Source organism: Ceratotherium simum, chromosome 33 (assembly GCF_057802395.1).
Source record: "Ceratotherium simum simum isolate JZ-2026a chromosome 33, ASM5780239v1, whole genome shotgun sequence".
NCBI lineage: Eukaryota > Metazoa > Chordata > Mammalia > Perissodactyla > Rhinocerotidae > Ceratotherium > Ceratotherium simum.
This window is the reverse complement of record NC_141932.1, coordinates 10110516-10131033: the sequence shown is the minus strand read 5'-3', so window position 1 is coordinate 10131033 and position 20518 is coordinate 10110516. Positions and strand designations below refer to the sequence as shown.

At 44.7% G+C, this 20518-nt stretch overlaps 1 pseudogene; it reads right to left on the bottom strand.

Moving 5' to 3' along the window:
• The window catches only part of LOC147912795 (sialic acid-binding Ig-like lectin 5), a 33093-nt pseudogene extending 26175 nt beyond the window's left edge, over positions 1-6918 (bottom strand).
• Between the last annotated feature and the right edge of the window lie 13600 nt (positions 6919-20518).

Genomic DNA, 20518 nt, shown 5'->3' with positions numbered 1-20518 from the left:
AGGAAGTGCGACCTACCAACAACCTGATTTCTGCCCAGCATGACTGATTTTGGATGATGGGGTTCAGGACATGTTGCTCTAAGTTGTTGTACCTTTGCATAGTGAATATTTCAAGCCAGAATGATTTGAGAAACAGCCCATACAGGAAGATCTCACTGACTTTCTCTTGAAACAGGTCGTAAACCCTCACTGAGAGGTGCCCTCCTTGTACCTGGAGGAAAGGAGCATCTTATCTCCCAAGATCATGGGACACAGAGAGGAATCTGAAGGAACAGGTCTTGCTAAGTTTCTCCCAGTTTACTGCATTTAGCTCACACTCTTTGTCCTATCATATCTGTCCATGATTTTCCATTTTGCACCAAATGTAGCACAAAAATACTCAGGCTTAATAATTTTTCAGGTCTTCAACTCCTTGCTAAGGCTGTTGTGCCACATAAAACTTATATTAAATATATTTGTATGAATATCTCTTATCAATCTGTCTTGTGCTATAGGGTCTCAATCACGAACTTACAAGGGCAGAGGGAAAATATTTTTCCTCCCTGCCATGGATTTCTGGCCTCCAGCACTGTTAGACAATAAACTATTCTTGTTTTAGATACTGAGTATGTAGTCATTTGTGACAGTGGCCCCAGGAAGCTAATAGAGATAGGAAATCAGAGACATCCCATCTCCAGGGAGAATGCAGAGAATAACAGAGAAAAGCTTTCCTTTATGGACCCTTTCCTCTGTTCCTTTTTTTCAGGCAAACTCCTCAAAATGCTATATGTACCCACTCTTTCCATCTCCCCATCTCCAATTCTCCCCTGAACTTGCTACAACCAAGTCTGTACCCCTTTCCCACCTCTCCATTAAAACTTCTGTGTTGGGATCACCAAGGAGAAATGTGTTTCCTTGTGCCCTTCTTTTCTCGGTGTGCATCAACCCCTTTCTGCCTCATCTACTACCATCACTTTACAAGGCTTTATGTCTTCACACCTCCAGCCTGAACCCCTCTCCTGATCTTCAGACATTCATATTCTCCTGCCTTCCTGAAGTCTCCAGTTGCATGTCAAGCAGCTTTTCAGAATGAGCATCCCCCTTCCAAACCCTATCCTTGACGTCTTCCATGGAACACAACTCCTTCCTTCCAGTTCATCAGGGGAAACATTTGGGCATTACCCATGCTGATCTCTCTCCGTCACTCCCCCATCCACTAGAAAACTCTGTTAGTTCAATCTTCATATTTCATCTAAACACAAACTCTCACTCTCCACCCCACCTCCCTGGTTCAAGTTACCATCACCTCCTGCCTGGAGAATTCAGCAGTCTCTTCCCAATCTCTGTGTTGCTGCTGTGGACCCACTCTGGCCTTTTCTGAACAGAGCAGCCATGGACATCCTGTGAAAAAGAAGGTTTAATCATATCCTCCAAGGCTTCCAGATTCTTGCATTTCCTGCACCATCCTTTCAGCTTCTCCCCTCCCTTTGTACCTCTGCTGTCAAACTTCTTCCTCCTGTCTCCCCAGCACATGAGGTGTGCCTCTGCCTCAGACTATTCCACATACTGTCCTCTCTTTTCCCTTTTCCTGGGATAATTTTCCCTCAGGCCAATGCCCTGTTTTCTTACCATCTTAAGTCTTTGCTCCAACCTCAGCCCTCACACTCTCAGATGTAGAAAATTGTCCCCAATGTGTCGTGTGCTCCTTTCCCTACATTTTTCTCTAAACACACTTTGCCATCCAACATGCTCTGGCATTATTTCTTATTTATTTCTTTTGATTTCTATCATTCTTGTCTCCACAATGACAGAGTCTTGACCACAGAAATTTTGGATGCTGTAGGGGTGCATTCACTGATGCACCTACAACAATGCTGGCACATAGTAGGTCTTCACTGATAGTTGCTCAAGAGACTATAAATCAATGACTGAATGGCACTCTGCTCAGAACTATACAAGATTTACACACACACACTCGGTGACATTTAGGACTAGAGCTCAAGGGATGAACAGGACTTGGAGAGGCAGGAATGGGGAGGGAAGGGCATTTCAGGAGAAGGAACTGCACATGCAACGTCTTAGAGTCACATAGGCCTGGGCCTGGGTGGGGATGGAGACATTGCCAGATGCAGGGAGAGGGAGGAATCTTGGAGAGAGTCCAGCAGGGGACAGATCATGCCAGGCCTTCAAATCCAGCCTGTGGTTTTGGTCTCTGACCATGGAGAGGACACATAGCTCTTCATACTGTGCAGGACGTGGACGATGATGGTCTCTGGAAACAGTCTGGAGACCTGTGTCGAATAAAGAGATGGAGACAGGAGGTGAAGTGGATTCAGAGACCCAGGGAAGAGATGAGGCCCCAGAAATGACCAGATCGGAATGGGGAGGAGATGGGCAGCAAGATGAGCTCTGTAGGAGAAAAGATGATCACGACATGTGGATGGATGGATCAGGGAGAAGGGAGGGAGGCGAAGTGAACCACAGCCAGGTTCTGGTCTTAAAGATGGGGGCACAGTGTCATCACGTGTCAGAGAATCCAGCAGAGAAATTGTTTTTGGGAGGCAGGTGAGAGCTCCACTTTGGCCATGCTGAGTAGCAATCCGGGGGCCAACCTGGGGGAGGTGTACGATGGGATGTTGGGTGGTGATACACCTGAGTCACTCACCTGAGAGATTAAGCTGGGATGGTGTTTACATCCTCCATGCCCCCAGTAGGCCTCACCACCTTCTTCCCACAGGACCTCATTCTGAAAGAAGAGAGCAGGGCCTTTTAGTCTAGTCATATAGTGGTACAGTGGGCAGCAGACTCACCTCTTCTTCCCTGCTCAGGGGCTGGAGGGGTGACTGAGGTGGGTGAGGGCAGCTCTGCCTCCATAGACCGTCTTGGACACACAGGTATCTCCCATCTTGGACACTTGGTAGCCAGGGCATGGCGGCTGCACCCTCTGGATCCCCCACTCCCACCCTACCCTCTGACCCATCAGTGTCCCTCCAATACTGGTTCTGGCACTCAACTCCGTGCCCCCTGTCCTCCCCACACCCACTCTTCCTCCTGCGACAACGTTCAAATGAGGAAGATGAGGCAGAGGAGGAGGAGCAAGGTCTTCACAGCCATTTCCCCGATGGCCACCAGAACCACCTCTGCCATGGGCCCTGGTCTCCCTGCAGCAAAGTGGGATGAGGATGGATCCACCTGGTCCACCACAATCCCCTTCTGTTCTCAATAGGACTCTGGCCAATGGTTCTCCAGGCCCTCCTCCATCACTGGATGTGGGACCACATGTGCCCGGGCCTCACTCCACACCACGTTCTGCCTGTCCAACATTGGAAAGAGAAAAATTGCGTAAGCTAGACTTCATCAAAATGACCAACTTTTGTTTGTCAATTGACACTATTGCAAAAGTGAAAAGCCAACCCATTTCGTGGGAGAAAATATTTGCAAATCATAGATCTGAGAAGGGTGTAATATCCAGCATATGGAAAGAACATTTACAACTAAAAAACAAAAAGAGAAATAACCCATCAAATAATGAGCGAAGGACTTAAAAAATAATTCTTCAAAGAAGATATACAAATGGCCAGTAAGTCCATGAAAAAATTAGCAGCATCATTAGTCATTACATAATTGCAAATCAAAACCATGATGAAATCTCTCATCACACCCACTTATTGTTAGTACCATGGAGTAGATTCTGACTCCTAGCAGCTCTGTGTACAGCCGAGCAAACCCTGCCCAGTCTTTCTGAGCCATCCTCTCACCTTCCAGCACTATATCAGACCATGCTACACTGCCCTTCATAGGGTTTCTATGGAAAATTTTCTCAGAAGTTGGTGGCCAGTTCCTTCTTCCTAGTCTGTCTTAGTCTGGAAGCTCCACTGAAGCCTGTCCACCATGGGTGACCCTGCTGGTATTTGAAGTACTGGTGGCATAGTTTTCAGCATCGCAGTAACACACAGTCATCACATTATGACAATGACAGAGGGATGTTGTGGTTCCCTGACTGGGAAATGAACGCTGGATGCAACTGTGAGAGTGCTGAATCTTAACCACTAGACCACCAGGGCTGGCTCTTCACATCCACTGCTGGGGTATAATTTTTTTTTAAATAAAATAATATGAGACAGGATGTGGAGAAATCGGAACTCTTGTATGTTGCTGGCAGGAATATAAAATGCAGCTGCCACTGTGGAAAAGAGTGTAGCTTTTCCTCAAAAAGTTAAACTCAGAAATTACCCTTTGACCCAGGAATTCCACTCCTACATAGGTATAAACCCCAGAAAACCGAACATATGTTTGAACAAAAGCATGTACACGAAAGTTTATAGCAGCATTATACACAATATCCCAAAAGTGGAAACAACCCAAATGTCCATCAACTAGTCAATGGATGAACAAAACATGGTACATCCCTACAATAGAATGTTATTCAGGCAAAAAAGAGAGAATTACTCACACATGATACATGGATCAACCTTGAAAACGTTTTCTTAAGTAAAAGAGGTTAGACACAAAAGGCCACATTTTTTATGAATCTACTTACATGAAATGTCCACAGTAGACAAATCCAGAGACAGGAAGCAGATTAGAGATTGCCAGGGGCTGGGAGAGGGGAGTATGTAGAGTCACTGCTTCACGGGCACAGGGTTTCTCTTTGGGGTGATGAAAATGTTGGATGGATGGAATTAGATGGTGGTGATGGTTGGGCAACACTGTAAATGTACTAAAAGCCAACTATTGTACACTTGAAAATGGCTCAAGTAGTGATTTTATTTTACGTGAATTTTTCCTCAATAAAAATAATACATATAAATTAAAAAAAAACAACTATATGGAGATTCTAGTTTTTTCCAAAGATGAGAAAGTTTCACCCCGTACTGGTTTGCTGAAAACAGACAGTTTCAGCCCTTGATTCTGAGAATGTAAGCTTGTCCACCCTCGATGGAGAACACCTTGGCCATATTCCTCAGCATAGAAGAACAAAGTGATCCAGCTATCTTCCTTTTAGGAACTTATTCCACAGTCATAAATACACACATATGTGAAAGGAGATATGAGATTACCGATAGCAGCATTTCTGTTGGTAGAATACAATTAAACCCGTGTTTTTCCATTGGTAGAAGATGTGTACAGAGTGAGAATCCATCCAGGCCATGGAATACTGCACTATCACAGAGAAGAATGAAGACAGTCTGTACTACTGATCTCAAAGGACCCCTAAGATCCTTTAGGTGAACAAACCAAGGCTCAGAGCAGCCTATGGACACTTGTCACTTCCCAGGAGGGGACTGGGCATCTGAGGACAGACTCTGCTGTGCATTTTGAATTGTTGGCCAGGTGAATATATTACCTGTCCAAAAATACGTAACCTATACACTATTAGGGGAAAATCAGAAGATGAGGCTGGAGAGTTGTCAGGAGACTGGTGACAAGAGGCCTCGAGATGTGGCCTCTGCCCTGTGAATGTTGCCCTGTTCTCCTTGTGTATCTGAGGGTGGTGAAGAAGTCAAAGGGGAGTGAGGGGACAATGGGGACAGCTGCTCACAGAGGCCATTGGAGCTGAGGATGGGAGAGACCACTGGGTTCACCCACAGTGGCCTCTCTGGTCACCTGGGTGAGTCCAGGGTGAGGCAGGGAGCCAGCCCTGCCCTGAGCTGGAAGAGGCCCATCTCCCTACAGCCTGGGAAGAGGCTCCTTCCTACCTGTGCTATCCCCTAGGCAGACACCAATTGCTGGGTTCTCTGTATCACCAGCGATGAGAAGAGGGGATTCCCCTTTCAGTGGGAGGGAGGAATGAGGTGAGATGAGTCTAGGCATCCCCACTACCCTGAAGCCACAGAAATGCAGGAGGGACAGGGATTGTGTCTTTCTAGGTCCCCTACAGCCAGGCACCCAGGACAAAGCAGCAAGCATCCCCAGCTGGGCCTTCCTGACCCCAGGAACACACCCTCAGAGACCCCAGAATCCTGGCCCAGCACTCACAGGTGACGTTGAGCTGGATGGTTCTTTCCATGGTCACACCAGCAGCAGGGAACTTCACCTGACAGATGAGATTGGTGACATGGTCCAGGGGCCATGGGGTGAGGGTGAGCACCAAGGAGAGGTGGGTCCTGGGGCCCACAAAGTGAAGGCAGCTGAGGTCCAGGAGAAGATGGGAGCATGCCCCATTCAGAGGCCCATGGAAGAGAGAAGTTCAGGTTCCTGGAGCGGCCAGACTCCAGGGTCCCCATGATGAGGATGTGGGGCATCTGAGTCAGGGCTGGTAAGGAGATGGTGAGACACAGGGATAAGGAGAGAGAGTCCTGGGTGTGGCCCTCATAGAATCCTCAGGCTTTGGTTCAGCTCCTCTCTCTTAGCCCTGACACACCATAACCCCAAATCCTGCCATGAACAGTGTCCCATCCCAGCCCTGCTCCATGTCCCCCATGTCCCTCCCCTGTCGCATGACTTGGAGCCCACTCTTTACTGGTTACATGCACAGAGAGAGGGTTAGAGTCATAATTCCATTTTGTTCTTCTTGTGTCCACCCAAAAAAAGTATCTTCCATTGTCCATCATCTTGGCATCTCTGATGTCCAGGGAGCAATTGTAGGTCCAAGGTTCCCCAAGGAAGTGGAATCTGCCCTTGATCTCCCCCTGCACTTTACAACCTGGGTTGTTTGTGGCCACAAGAGTGTACTGGGATGGATTTGCTCCTTCCTGGAACCAGTAGCCATGAGCTGGGGTAGAGTCATTCCAGCCATGGGGGTAGACGACAGTGCAGGGCACTTGGACGCACAGACCCTCCTGCACTGTCAGTGATTCCTGCACTTGCAGCCTGACTATTTCACTCTGAGCCAGGGACCCTGCAGGGAAATGAGAGTCAGACAGAGTCCTAAGCCCACCCGCCCCCTCTCCCCTTGGCCCACTCACCTGACCACAGCAGGGGCAGCAGCAGCAGCATCTCTGTGTGGAGGGTTCTGGATGTCCCTTGCGTGTCTGAAAAGAGAACCTGAAGGCAAGTGGGAGGGGATGCTGTTGGGAGACCCAGGGGAAATGGGAGGAGCCCACAGCCCTGGCCGTTCACAGAAGAGGAACTGCAGACCAGGGCTCGTCCCCTGCTCCACAGAGCTGGTGGACAGCCCACAGCTCAGACACCCCAAGACCCACCCAGACAGGAGCAGAGAAGGATAAGATCCTGTGTTCTGCCCCAATACGGGCTTTCCACTAACACTGGAGCGTGGACTAGGATCTCCGAGAACATCTGAGGTGTGGGACATGGTCAATCTCTAAAGGCCTCCCATCTGAGGTGCTTTACTGATCACTGGTGTCTACACCAGGGAGCAAATCCTGCCAGGTGTTGGTTTCCATAGGGTCTGTGTGAACATTCTAGGGTAGAGAAAAAGAAGAAAGTCCAGGTGAGGTGAAGGCAGTAGCCATTCATTCATTCATTCCCCAAACACTTAGTGAGTATCCATGTATTGTGCAAGCTGGAAACGCAAAGGGAAATGACCCAACTTGTCCATGCCCGTGAGATGCTCCCCACCCAGTGGTGTCACTTCCTCCCCAAACACTCTGTACTGTCGTGTTTTAGAGCTGCAGTCACCGATGAATGTGCTGTGTGTCCTGGAAAATTACTATGTATTTTCTAAAATATAAGTATGTTTTTTTTTAACTTACTGTTTGCTGATTCATGAAGTTTCGATGGAATCTCCAAAATAAAGACCACGTAGCATCTTCCTGTAAAACATAAGGGAGAGCACGTATTCTAGGAGCCACTGCAGAGGAAACTTCTTTTCCTTGAATGCTGCTGTTCAGTGTTGTGTGGACTGGAGCCAATTTTTTAGATTTTCGTTATACAGATTAGCATTTCCTGTCACGTAAGACATCTTTTCTCACAGTTACATGTGGCTCACAAGACAAAATATTTCCAAAAACATGAGTGGAATCTACAGCTACAATTAAAATTGTAGGTTCAGCTCATATGGTTTGCCTCTCACTCTGTGCCGTATGTGTCTGGGAAATCCTTGACACTTGTGACATAATAGCATTTGCCACCGTCAATTTATAAAACCTTTCAAATACAATAGTATCTAGATAACTATTCCTTCAACCTTACTAAAACAGAGAGATTATACACCATCATTTGAGATATAAGGAGTTGAGTCTCCAATAAGTAAAACAATACTAGTTTTAGGTTATTAAAACAGTGGGAATGTGGCACATAATAGAAACCCCAATACAATTGACTTCACATTCAAGAAAGTTATACCATATTCATGGACTGGAAGGTTAAGTGAGTTGTATTCCATTATGTGGGTATACTGTAATCTTTTGTTTATTCACCTATTGACAGACATTTGAGACTTTTGAGTTGTTGGCAATAAATATTAAGGGGTACGTCTTTCTATGAACATATTTTCATCCTTGTGAGTACACACAAGGAGTGGAATTGTTAGATCAAAGAGTAACCACATGTTTAACTTTAGTAGAAATTGTCAAATTGTTGTCCAGGTGGTTTTAACCTTTCCTCTTGTCTGTAAAGTACTAGAATTCTAGTGCTTCACATCCTCGTTAACACTTGGGATTGTCAGTCTTTTAAATTTTAACAATTCTAGTGGGAGTTTAGTGTTATCTCATTGTGTTTTTAATTTTAATTTATTTTATATTTAGATACAATGAGATTCACTGTTTATTTTATACAATTCTATGAGGTTTCACAGATATATATCCTATATAACCACGACCACAGTCAAGATACTGAAGATAACTATTACCCAATATATTCTCTCGTGCAGTAGCTGGGAAGCCAAATTCTCCCTCCATCCATAATCCCTGAAAAAAAGCTGATCTTTTCTCCATACCTCTTGTTTTGCTCTTTAAGAATGTCATAGGAATGGAATCAGGTAAAACGTAGTCTTCAAAATCTCGCTTCATCCACCTATCATAAAGCATTTGAGGGTTCTCTCTGTTATTGGCTGTATGTATCAATAATTTGTTTCTGGTACTCCATTGTTTCAATGTACCCTGTTTTGTATACAATAACCAGCTGAAGAACATTTGGATTGTTTCCAGGTTTTGGAGTGACTATGAATAAAATTGCAATAAAGATTCACATGCAGGTCTTATGGGAACACAGGTTTTTATTTCTATTAGGTAAACACCTAGGAGTCAGATTTCTCAATTCTATAAGTGTAAGCTTAACTTTATGTGAAATTGCAAACTGTTCTCCAATGTGGCTGTACATTGATGTTCCCACCAGCAGTGTGTGTGAGATCTGGCGGCTCCACATCTTTTTTTTTTTTTTTTTTTTTTTCTAAACTTTCCTTGTACCGGAGGTGTCTCTATTACTTTTCTTTAAATTTTTTGTTTATTGCAGTAACATTGGTTTATAACATTGTAAAAATTTCAGGTGTACATCATTGTACCTCTATTTCTGCATAGATTACATCATGTTCACCACCAAAATACTAATTACAACCCATCACCACACACATGTACCCAATTATCCCTTTCACCATCCTCCCTCCCCCCTTCCCCTCTGGTAACCACCAATCCAATCTCTGTCCCTATGTGTTTGTTTATTACATCTTAATTATCATTTGCTATTATCAGAATTTGTTTTCTTCTTTTTCTTTTTCTCTAGTTTTGTATTTATTCTAGTAGGTGTGTATCTCATCTTGGTTTTAGTCTGTGATTTCCTAATGACAAACAATGTTGAACATGTTTTCATGTGCTTACTTGTCATCCGTTTTTCTTCTTTGATGAAGTGGCTGATTAAATCTGTGACTTTTTTTTTTTACTATTATCATAAAATATTTAAGTAACAAAACTACCATTTAACCTTTTTAATTGTTCAGGTCAGTGGCATTAAGTGAACTCACATTGTTGACAACAATCACTACCATCCATCTCCAAAACTTTTTTAATCTTCCCAAACTGAAATTGTGCCCGTTCCATCAATAACTCTCCATTTCCCCTGCCCAAGACCCTGGCAGCCACTATTCTATTTTCTGTGTGTCTATGAGTTTGCCTACTCTAGATACTTCATTGAAATGGAATCTACAGTATTTGCTCTCTTGTGACTGGTTTATTTCACTTAGCCTAATGTCTCCAATCCACATTGAGGCGTGTATCAGTATTTCCTTTATTTTAAATGCTGAATAATATTCCACTGTGTGTGTTTTCCATATTTAGTTAATCCATTCCTCTATTGATGGACCCTTGGGTTGCTTCCACTTTTTCGTTATTGTGAATAGTGCTGCTAAGAACATGGGTGCACAGATATCTATTCAAGTTCCTGCTTTTGATTCTTTGGGTACACATCCATAAGTGAAATAACTGGATCATATAGTTATACTATTTTTAATTTTTTGAGGAACTTCCAGAGTGTTTTCCACAGCAGATGCACAATTTTACAATCTCAAAAGCAAAGCACAAGTGTTCCACTTTCTCCACATCCTCATCAATATGTATTTCTCCTTTCTTTCTTTTTTTGAATACCTACCCTAATGGGTGTGAAGGGGTACCTCCCTTTGTGGTTAAATTTGCATTTTCCTAATATTAGTAATGTTTGTCATGTTTTCAGTGTTTAGTGTGGATTTTCATATCTTTGGAGAAATGTCTATTCAAATCTTTGGCCAATTTTTACTTAAGCATGCTTGTTTTTTGTTGCTGAGTAGCTGGTTGTTTAAATACAAATAAAATCAGATTTTTTTGTTTGTTTATTTACTGATGTCTTGTTTTGAGAGTCCTTGATATAGTCTATATATGAGTCATCCATCATATATATATTTGCAGATATATTCTTCCAGTGTGTAACTCTTAGCTCTCTTCATAATGGCTTTTTTGGAGTGGCAGGCCCCCGTTCCCTAAGGACATGTGTCCCCCATGAGGTGACCCACAGATGTGTCAGGAGGTGGAAGAGCAGAGCAAAGAAGATTAAGGGGAGAAGGTCTGGAGGCCCCATGGGGACATTCAGGGTGCAAAGATCATGTGAGAAGTGCAATGGGCTGAATCATGGCCACCCAAATATACCCAGGTCTTAATCTCTGTATCCTGTAAATGGTCCCTTATAAGGAAAAAGGGTCTTTGCAGATTTGATTAATCTAAGGATGTTGACCTGAGGAGATGATCCTAGATTATCTGCATTGGTCCCTAAATCTAGTCTCAAGTGTCCTTCGCAGAGAGAAGCAGAGGGTGATGTTCTACACACAGGGTAGGATGAGCAATGTGACCACAGAGACAGAGTGATGTGGCCACAAGAAAAGGAATGCTGGCAGCACAATCATCTGGGAGAAGTAAGAGATGGATTCTCTCCTCGAGCCTCTGAGGAAGTGTGACCTACCATCAACTTGTTTTCTGACCAGCATAAGAGATTGTGGATGATGGTGTTCAGGACACGTTACCACAAGTTGTGGAACCTTTGCATAGTGAATATTTCAAGCTGGAGGAACTAGAGAATTGACATGTGCAGGAAGGACTCTCTGACTTTCTTGTGAAGTGGGTCATAAACTATCACTGAGGGGTGCCCTCCATATACTGGAGGAAAGGAGCATCTTATCTCCTAAGATCAATGACACGGAGAGGAATCTGAAGGAACAGACCTTGCTAAGTTTCTCCCAGTTTACTGCACTTAGCTCACACTCTTTGTTTTATTATATCTCTCCACCATTTTCCACTTTCTATCAAATCTAGCAGGAAAATACTCAGGTTGAACCATTGATTCCGGTCTTCATTCTTTATGAAGGATCCTGTGCCACATTAAAGTTATACTCAATACATATGTTTCCTTTTCCATTGTTAATCTGTCTTGTGTTACAGGAGCCCAGTTGAGAACTTGCAAGGACAGAGGGAAAATATTTTTCCTCCTCTCCATGGATTTCTGAACTCCAGCACTTTGACAGAATAAGTTTCTTTTGTTTTAGATGCCGAGTATGTAGATATTTGTGACAGTGGCCCCAGGAATCTAACACTTGGGGAAAATAAGAAAGATGCCATCTCCAGGGAGAATGCAGAGAATAATGGAGAAAAGCCTTCCTTCACAGAACCATTCCTCTGCTCCTCTTCACAGCCAAACTCCTCAAAGTGTTGTCTGTACCCACTCTTCACATCTCCCCTCCTCCAATTCTCTCCTGAACTTGCTCCAAGCAAGTCTGCACCCCTTCCTTGACTCTTCATTAAAACTGCTGTGTCGGGATCACCAAGGAGAAACGTGTTTCCTTGTGCCCTTCTCTTCTCTAAGTGCATCAGCCCCTGTTTGCTTCATCTGCTTTCATCACTTACATGGCTCTATGTGCTCACATATCCAGCCTGGATCCCTATCCTGATCTCCAGACATTCATATCTAGCTCTCTTGCTGACATCCTCAGTTGGATGTCAAGTGCCTTCTCAGAATGAACACCACCTTTCCAAACCCCACTCTCTGACATTCTCCATGGAACACAACTCCATCCATCCAGTAGCTCAGGGGAAACATTTGGGCATCATCCTTGCTCTTCTCTCTCCCTCAGTCTGCCATCCATTAGAAAACCCTGTTAGTTCCATCTTCATAATACATTTAAACACAAACTCTCAGTCTCCACCCCACCTCCCTGGTTCAAGTCACCATCACCTCCTGCCTGGAGAATTCAGCAGTCCCTTCCCAATCTCTGTGTTGCTGCTGTCGACACACTGTCTCCTTTCCTTTTTTTTCCTCCCCAAAGCCACAGTGTGTGGTTGTATACCCTAGTTGTAAGTTGTTCTAGTTTTTCTATGTGAGCTGCTACCACACCATGGCAACCAACAGACAGGTGGTGTGGTTCTGTGACTGGGAAGTAAACCTGGGCCACTGAAGAGGTGAGCACAGAACTTTAACCACTAGGCCATTAGGGCTGGCTTTGGCCTTTTCTGGACAGAGCAGCCACGCAGATCGTGGGAAAATGAAAGTTCAATCATATACTCCAAGGTGTCCAGATTTTTGCATTTCCTACAAGGCCTCAAAAGCTCTGCACCAAGACAGAGTCTGCACCATCCTCCCAGCTCCTCCCCTCCCTGTGTCTCCCTCTGCTGTCAAACTTCTTCCTCCTCTTTCCTCAACACACCAGGTGTGCTGTTGCCTCAGACTATTCCACTCGCTGTCCTTTCCTTTCCCCTTTCCTGGGATAATTTTCCCTCAGGCAAACGCAGAACCTCCTTTCTTACCATATTATGTCGTTGTTCCAACATCACCCCTCACATCCTCAGATGTAGAACATTGTCTCCAAGATGTCGTGTGCTCCTTTCTCTGCATGATTTTTCTACAAACACACATCACCATCCAACGTACTTTAATGTTGTTTATTATTTATTTCTTTTTGTTTTATGTCTTTCTTGTCTCCAGAATGACAGGCTTGTGATGACAGAGATTTTGGATGCTGTGTTCACCGATGCACCTTTGGTGCCTACAACAATCTTGGCACATAGTAGGTCTTGCATAATACTCGCTCAAGAGTTTATAAATAAATTGTGGAATGCTACTGTGCTCAGAACCATGCAAGGATCATGCATACACACACACACACACACACACACACACACACACACTGGATGACATTTAAGACTGAGCCTGAGGGAGGAGCAGAACTTGAAGAGGCTAGAATGGATAGGAAAGGGCATTTCATGAGAAGGAACTACTTATGCAAAGTCTCATAGTCACGGAGGTATTGGCCCAGCTGTGGGTGGAGACATTGCCAGATGCAGGGAGAGGCAGGAATCTAGGGGGAGAGTCCAGCAGGGGACAGATCATGCCAGACCTTCAATTCCAGCCTGTGGTGTTTGCAGCTCAGTCTCTGGCCATGGAGAGGAGACATAGCTGTTCATACTGTGCAAGAGGTGGATGATAACGGTCTCCAGAAACAGTCTGGAGGCCTGTGTTGAGAGGAGAGATGGAGGCAGGAGGTGAGGTGGGTTCAGAGATCTGGGGAAGAGATGAGGCCACAGGAACAACCAGAGGCAGAGGAGGAGACAGGCAGCAAGATGATCTGTGATTAGGACAAGAATGGACAAAATGTGATTTATTGGATTCTGGAGAAAGGCAGTAAGGCTATGTGCATTATCACATTGCACTTCTGGCCTTAGATATGGGGGCCATGGAACAATCAGTGTGAGAAGGAACCCAGCAAAGAAGTTCATTTGAAGAGAAAGATGGCAGCTCATCTTTGGCCGTGCTGAGCAGAGCAATCCTAGGGGCCACCCAGAGGGAGGGGTGCGGTGGGATATTGGTTGGTGAGACACTGATGTCCCTTACCTGAGGAATTAACCTGGACTGGTGTTTGCATCCTTCACACCTCCTGTGGGCCTCATCATCTTCCTCCTGCAGGACCTCATTCTGAGAAAGGAGACCAGGGTCTTTCTGTCTACTCAGTTTACTGTTCTGTGGGCAACAGACTCACCCCTTCTTCCCTCTTCAGGGACTGGAGTGGTGACTGAGGTGGGAGGGGGCAGGTGTGGCTTCACAGACTATCTTGAGCACAGAGGGACCTCCTATCCTGGACACTCAGTGGGCGGGGAACCACGACTGTCCTAGTGGATTCTCCACCACCATTCCATCAGCCTTCTGCCTGCCTTGTGCCCTGACCCATTTGGGCCTTGCAAGCACTGGCTCTAGGACTCAGTCACTGGTTCCCAGCCCTTCCCACCCCTCCCCTTCCCCTTGGGACAATGCTCACATGAGGAAGGTGAGGCAGAGGATCAGGAACAGGGTCTTCACAACAGATTCCCCAATGGCCACCAGAACCACCTCTGCCACAGACCCTGATCTCCCTGCTGGGAAATGGGACAAGAACAGATTCACCTGCTGTATCACAACCCTGTGTCCTTGTGCTTCCAATAGAACTCTGGACATTGGTCCTCCAGGCCCTCCTGCATTGCTGGATGTGTGATCACCTGTGCCTGAGCCTCACCCCACTCCACACTCTGACCTTCCAGCAGTTGGACAGAGAAAAAATTGTATAGTTTGGACTTCATCAAAAGAAAAATATGTTTTATAATAATCAAAACAGCATGGTACTGCGACAAGAATAGGCACAGAATTGAGACCCTAGAAATAAACCCATACATCTGTGGACAGCTAATTTTTGACAAGGAAGCCAAGAACGTTCAATGGAGAAAGAATAGTTTCTTCAATAAATGGTGTTGGGAAAACTGGATAGCCACGGGATAAAAGAATAAAAGTAGACCACTATCTTGCATCATCCACAAAAATTAATTCAAAGTCTTTTACAGTCTTGAATGTAATACCTGAAACCATGCAACTCCTAGGAGAACACGTAGGCAGTATAGTCATCGAAATCAGTCGTAGTAGTATGTTTTTGAATACCACGTCTCACTAGACAAGGGAAAGAAAAGAAAAAAATAAACAAATGAGACTACATGAAACTAAAAAACTTCTACACAGCAATGGAAACCATCAACAATATGAAAGAAAACCTAACAACTGGAAGAAGATATTTGCAAATCGTATATCTGATAAGGGGTTAATATCCAAAATACATAAAGAATTCATACAATTCAACAACGTAAAAACAAACAACTCAGTTAAAAAATGGGCAAAGGATCTGAACAGATATTTTTTCAAAGAAGATATGCTGATGGCCAACAGGCACATGAAAAGATGTTCAGCATCACTATTAGGGAATTCAAAACTACAATGAGATATCACCTCACACCCCTCAGAATGGCTATAATTAACAAGACAAGAAATAACAAGTGTTGGAGAGGATGTGGAAAAAAGGGAACACTGATACACTGCTGGTGGGAATGCAAACTGGTAAGCCACCACGGAAAACAGTATGGATAATTCTCAAAAAATTAAAAACAGAAATACCACGTGATCCAGCTATTCCACTTTTGGGTATTTATCCAAAGAATATAAAAACATTAATTCAAACAATATATGCACCCCCATATTCATTGCAGCATTATCCACAATACCGAAGACTTGAAATCCACATAAGTGCCCATTAATGGATGAACTGATAAAGAAGATGTGGTATATGTACATAATGGGTTACTGCCCAGTCATAAAAACAGATGAAATCTTGCCGTTTCAACAACAGGGATGGACCTTGAGGGTATTATGCTAAGTTACATAGGTCAAACTAAGGGAGTCAAATACCATAAGATTTCACTGATAAGTGGAAGGTAAAAACAACAACAACAAGAAAAAGATAGATACAGAGATTAGATAGATGGTTACCAGAGGGGAAGGGAAAGGGAGGAGGGTGAAAGGGGTGACAGGGCGCATGTGTATATGTGTATGGTGAAGATGATAGTTAGTTGGGGTGGCAAACACGATGTATTCTAAATATAATGAGGTACACCCAAAATTTATAAACTATTATAAACTGGGAGTGATGTCAACATCATGGTGGAGTGAGTTGTTCCCTTTGTCTCTCCCCATTAAGTTACAACTATATGAACACTCATTAACCAACAGAGGATTCCCTACACAGCACAAGAGGACTCCTGAGAGATCCACACAGCCATACATCTGTGGGGGGTGGATTGCATCCCTGGGAAGCTGTTGAACTAGGTATCCACACGCCTCTCTCTCTCCCCAGCATCAGTGAGCCAGGTTGTGAATCCTAACACAGTGGCAAGTGCAACAAGAAGAAGAGGTGGGGGCAGCCTGAACAACATGTGAGCTATCAGAGTGGTAACCTGGCTGTGCCACAGCAGCACTGCCCATGGGAATGTTCTGCACCAAATGGCAGCAGCTCAACCCCCACATAGGCACCCCTCTCACCTAATGCTGCAGCTCAACCAGTAACCTGCCAAGCACAGAGGCCCTGCCTGCAGTGCACGACCCATGTGACAAGTGCAAAGACCCTACCCATGTGAGCACAACTTAAAGACCACCTGTGGCCAGCCCTTGCAAACTCAGAGTGGCCCTACTGGCACAACTACCAGCAGATGGGGTGGAATCAGAAAATATAGTTCCTGTCCCCGCGCTCCCAGCAGTGTCAGGTGGAATCTGCAGCCTGATACCACCACAAGTGCACTAAGAAAAGATCAACTCATGAAACACGCTGAAGAACTATAGAAACACTTCAGACGAGAAAGAAATGAAAAATCTACAGAAACCAATCCTGAAGTCACAGAAGTTTACAATCTAAGTGAAAGAGAATTCAAAATGTTTGTCATAAAGAACTTCAATGAGTTACAAGAAAACTCAGAAAAACAGTTCCATAAGCTCAGTAATAAAATTAATGAACGGAAGGAATACTTCACCAAAGATACTGAAACTCTAAAAAGAAACCAAACAAATTCTGGATATGAAGAAAACAATTAATGAGATAAAAAATAATCTAAAAATCATGAAAAGTAGAGCTGATATTATGGAGGACAGAATTAGTTAATTAGAGGAGACAAATATAGAAATGCTTCAGGTAGAGGAGGAGATAGAACCAAGACTTTAAAAAAATGAAGAAATTCTTCAAGAAATATCTAATTCAATCAGGAAAAGCAATATAAGGATTATACGTATTCCAGAGGGAGAGGAGAGGGAGAAAGGAGCAGAGAGATTGTTCAAAGAAATAATACCTCAGAACTTACCACATCTGGGCAAAAAAAATAAAAAACAAAAAACCTGGACTTACAAATACATCAAGCCAATTGAATTCCTAATTACATCAATGCAAAAACACCTTCTTCAAGGCATATAATACTAGAACTGGCAAAAGTCAATGACAAAGAGAGGAGTCAAGATGGCGGCGTAAGCAGACTCGGAACTCACCTCCTCCCGTGGACACAGCCAATTTACAACTACTCGTGGGCCGGCTCCATGGCTTAGTGGTTAAGTGCGTGCGCTCTGATGCTGGCGGCCTGGGTTCGGATCCCGGGCACGCCCCAAGGCACCACTTCTCCGTCCAACGCGAGGCCGAGACCCACGTACAGCAACTAGAAGGATGTGAACCTATGACATACAACTATCTACTGGGGCTTTGGGGGGAAAAAAAATGAATAAATAGAATCTTTAAAAAAAAAAAAAAAAAAAACTACTCGTGGAAAAATTACCCCTGAGACAGAACTGAAAACTGGATGAGAGGAACTCCTGCAACAACGGACAATCCTAACTGAGGTGGAAGAGGCAGAGACTCCCTTCTGGAGAGAAAAATGCCACCTTCACAAGCCGCCAGCTTCACGGCCGCCCGGAGCAGCTCACAGGTACGCAGCCTCCCTGGAGGCGCGGGGCCCTGAGCTGGGGAGCGCCCCCGCTGTGTGCATTTTGTGGACCCAGCACAATCGAGACCAGCGGCATAATATCTGACTTTGCCTGCTACTAAAACACTGGGGAGTACCCCTAGAAAACCCGGTTCACAAAGAAACTAAAACTGGCTCTTAAAGGGCCCGTGCGCAAACTCACCCGTTTCAGGAAGCACCCTAAAATCACCAGAAAGAAAGGTGTACAGTGCTTTGGTGACAAGAGACTCACCTAATAGGCCCTGAGTGCATCTCGGTGAGGGGTGAGACCTCTCCAGGGACTGGGACATTGGCAGTGGCCATTGTTGTGGCCTGGTGTGGGCTTGCTGACACAGACACCATTGGAGTTCTCCCTGAGGCCTGCTAGCCCAGGGTCTGCTCCACCCGCTAGAGCACCAATTTAATCCAGCTCAGCCAAGGCAGGCAGCCCACCCTAGAGACTGGCCCCACCCAACAACAATCCCTCAGGCAACTTGTGGGCCTGCATAGATTGGTGACTGGATTCTCTGCAGCCTGGCAACTGAGCCGACTTGAGCAGGGCAGGGTGGGTACAAGGAGCGGGTGGAGAGTGTGGGGTGGTGGCAGAGTGTGTGGGGCTCCTGCCATGGAGAGACTGGGTCCGCTTGGGGAGGTCGGGACACTCACACGGGGCAGGACTGTGTTGACTGTGTGTGTGGACCTGTGGGCGGCAGGGCTTCTCAGCCACAGAAGACTTGTACTTCTCAAAGACCCACATAGGAGGTTTGCTCCACCTTCCAAAACCGGAAACAATTGGGTGCTCCTGTGCCTGAGGCCAGCCCCACCCAGCTGCAATCCTCAGAGAGCTGACAAGAGACCTAATAGGCTAGAGGCTTACAGCAATTGTAAGGCCCTGAGCCTAACAACCTGCCACGGTGGGGGCCTACTCACTTAAAAGAAATACTGCAACACAAATGTGCTATTAGAACTTGCAGCCAACTGTTCTGGGGATCCCCACACCTGATAAAGAGACTGAAGGGCCCACAACAACTACAAGCAGCTGAGCATTACAACAGCTGGCCAGGAGCATAACTCAGCCTCCCTGGGCGCCTACAGGGAGAGCAAACAGGCCACAACAAAAGGATACACGTAGCCCACATAGGGGTCCCCCTGGAACATTGAGAACTGAGGGAAGCACACTGGAAGCCTCCTAAGCCATCAGTTACATAAAGTCACCTATCCAAGTGCAGGAGACGTAGCTGACCTACCTAATACGTAGACACAAGCACAGGGAAAGAGGCAAAATGAAGAGGCAAAAGAATACATTACAAGTAAGGGAACAGGACAAAACCCCAGAAAAGGAACTAAGTGAAACAGAAATGAGCAACCTACCCGACAGAGAGTTCAAACTAAGAGTGTTAAGGATGCTCACTGATCTGGGGAGAAGAATAGATGAACTCAGTGAGAATATCAACAAAGAAATGGAAGATATAAAAAAGAACCAATCAGAAATGAAGAATACAATACTGGAAATGAAAAATTCATTAGAGGGACTCAAAAGCAGAGTAGAGGATACAGAAGAACGGATCTGTGAGCTGGAAGAAAGATTAGAAGAAATTACCCGAGGTGAACAGGTAAAAGAGAAAAGAATTAAAAAGAGTGAGGACAGTCTAAGGGACCTCTGGGGCAACATCAAGCGCACTAACATCCGTGTTATAGGTGTCCCAGAAGGAGAAGAGAGAGACAAGGGGTCAGAGAATCTATTTCAAGAAATAATAGATGAAAACTTCCCTAACCTAAGGAAGGAAACACACATCCAGGTACAGGAAGCACAGAGAGCCCCAAACAAGATAAACCCAAAGAGGCCCATACCAAGACACATCATAATCAAAATGTCCAGAATTAAAGATAAAGAGAGAATCCTAAAAGCCGCAAGAGAATGTCAAGTTACTTACAAAGGAAACCCCATAAGGCTATCAGCTGACTTCTCTGCAGAAACCTTACAGGCTAGAAGAGAATGGCACGATATATTTAAAGTGCTAAAAGGAAAAAACTTACAGCCAAGAATACTCTACCCAGCAAGGTTATCATTCAAAATGGAAGGAGAGATCAAAATTTTCCCAGATAAGCAAAAATTAAAGGAGTTTGTCACCAAGAAACCAGTGCTACAAGAAATGTTAAAGGGACTGATTTAAGGGGAAAAGAAAAGACCACAAATAGGAAAAATTATCTATTTCCATGATTAGAATGTAATGGATACAAATGCACAACAAAGAGGTTAGATATGATATCAAAAACATGAGGGAGGAGGGGAGTTAAAGAGTACAGCTTTCAGACAGAGGTCAAACTAAAGTGACCATTAATTCTGTATAGAAGAAGAAAGG